At 47.0% G+C, this 2,500-nt stretch overlaps 1 non-coding gene across 1 annotated transcript in view; it reads left to right on the plus strand.

Moving 5' to 3' along the window:
* Positions 1–699: 699 nt before the first annotated feature.
* Positions 700–2,500, plus strand: part of LOC125076775 — a 1,903-nt gene continuing 102 nt past the window's right edge. Inside the window, exon 1 of the ribosomal RNA XR_007120684.1 lies at positions 700–2,500. This exon is cut by the window's right edge and continues 102 nt beyond it. This is a non-coding gene — a ribosomal RNA (small subunit ribosomal RNA).

Here is a 2,500-nt window from a genome sequence, read left to right on the forward strand (position 1 = left end):
ATCTCTCTGCCTCATGCGCTCTTCCTCTTATCGTCGTCGTCGTCGCTCTCGCTACAATCTATCCTCATGGAATAAATGTTGATTCATTGTAGTCGATCTGCGACGTCGCGACGATATGAGAAAACGTTAGAGACGGAGTTCTTAAAAGATTCAGTGTATTCGTATAGTGTGTATAATTTTTATATTATATATGAACGGTCGTTTCTAAAATTCTTTTTGTTAATTTTTACATTTATCATGTACAAAAAATACACAACCCGAGTATCGGTACGATCACTCAAACACCGGGCGTCGATCCCAATGTTTTACGATAATAATCGTTGAACAATACATACGTACACGTCGTGTGCGAAGTGTTATTTTGAAAAAAAAACTCGATCTCGTTTAGAACGTTCGAATTCGTGACCGTTATGTGTCATTATGTGAAGACGCCTCCGCCGCCGCCGCCGCCGCCGCTGTCGTCGCGTTATATATTATAGCGCACGCGCGCGCGCGTGCTTAAAGCGCGTTTGTGTCTCATATAAATTTTTATAAGAGTCAACCGTTAAAATCTATCGCGTCTAACGCGATCGACGATACGGTGAGACGCTCGTTTCATACTGTGCGTATATTGTACATGCATGCATAAGTTTGTGTGTATTTTATATGCGAATATGAAACGAGAAGAGTAATTGACGACTTCAACAAGTCTCGGTTAGCTCCCTGGTTGATCCTGCCAGTAGTTATATGCTTGTCTCAAAGATTAAGCCATGCATGTCTCAGTGCAAGCCGTATTAAGGCGATACCGCGAATGGCTCAATATATCAGTTTTGGTTCCTTAGATCTTACTCAGTTACTTGGATAACTGTGGTAATTCTAGAGCTAATACATGCAATCAGAACTCTGACCAGTGATGGGATGAGTGCTTTTATTAGATCAAAACCAATCGACGGAGGGCGTCTCGTCCGAAGTCGTTAATTTTGATGAATCTGGATAACTTTTGCCGATCGCATGGTCCAGTACCGGCGACGCATCTTTCAAATGTCTGCCTTATCAACTTTCGATGGTAGTTTCTGCGACTACCATGGTTGTCACGGGTAACGGGGAATCAGGGTTCGATTCCGGAGAGGGAGCCTGAGAAACGGCTACCACATCCAAGGAAGGCAGCAGGCGCGCAAATTACCCACTCCCGGCACGGGGAGGTAGTGACGAAAAATAACGATACGGGACTCTTTCGAGGCCTCGTAATCGGAATGAGTACACTTTAAATATTTTAACGAGGAACAATTGGAGGGCAAGTCTGGTGCCAGCAGCCGCGGTAATTCCAGCTCCAATAGCGTATACTAAAATTGTTGCGGTTAAAAAGCTCGTAGTTGCATTTGTGCGCCGCGCTGTCGGTGCACCGCATCCGCGGTGATACTGACACGTCTGCGGAGCATATCGTCGGTGAGCCGGCGGTAAAACGCCGGTTCAATATCAAAATCCTATCGCGGTGCTCTTCAGTGAGTGTCGAGATGGGCCGACAATTTTACTTTGAACAAATTAGAGTGCTCAAAGCGGGCTCAAAATGCCGCTTGAATATTTCGTGCATGGAATAATAGAATATGATCTCGGTTCTATTTTGTTGGTTTTCAGAACTCCGAGGTAATGATTAATAGGGATAACTGGGGGCATTCGTATTGCGACGTTAGAGGTGAAATTCTTGGATCGTCGCAAGACGAACATCAGCGAAAGCATTTGCCAAAGGTGTTTTCATCAATCAAGAACGAAAGTTAGAGGTTCGAAGGCGATTAGATACCGCCCTAGTTCTAACCGTAAATATGTCATCTAGCGATCCGCCGACGTTACTACAATGGCTCGGCGGGCAGCTTCCGGGAAACCAAAGATTTTGGACTCCGGGGGGAGTATGGTTGCAAAGCTGAAACTTAAAGGAATTGACGGAAGGGCACCACCAGGAGTGGAGCCTGCGGCTTAATTTGACTCAACACGGGAAATCTCACCAGGCCCGGACACCGGAAGGATTGACAGATTAATAGCTCTTTCTTGATTCGGTGGGTGGTGGTGCATGGCCGTTCTTAGTTGGTGGAGCGATTTGTCTGGTTAATTCCGGTAACGAACGAGACTCTAGCCTGCTAAATAGGCGTCGTCATTTAGGTGTGCTCGATTTCGGTCGAGCAACTCACTGGCGGCGTATTAAAATTCTTCTTAGAGGGACCGGCGGCTTCGAGCCGCACGAGATTGAGCAATAACAGGTCTGTGATGCCCTTAGATGTCCTGGGCCGCACGCGCGCTACACTGAAGGAATCAGCATGTTCTCCCTGGCCTAGAGGCCCGGGCAACCCGTTGAAACTCCTTCGTGCTGGGGATTGGGGTTTGCAATTATCCCCCATAAACGAGGAATTCCTAGTAAGCGCGAGTCATAAGCTCGCGTTGATTACGTCCCTGCCCTTTGTACACACCGCCCGTCGCTACTACCGATTGAATGATTTAGTGAGGTCTTCGGACCGACACGCGGTGGCTT

This window comes from Vanessa atalanta, unplaced genomic scaffold (genome assembly GCF_905147765.1).
Source record: "Vanessa atalanta unplaced genomic scaffold, ilVanAtal1.2, whole genome shotgun sequence".
Lineage (NCBI taxonomy): Eukaryota > Metazoa > Arthropoda > Insecta > Lepidoptera > Nymphalidae > Vanessa > Vanessa atalanta.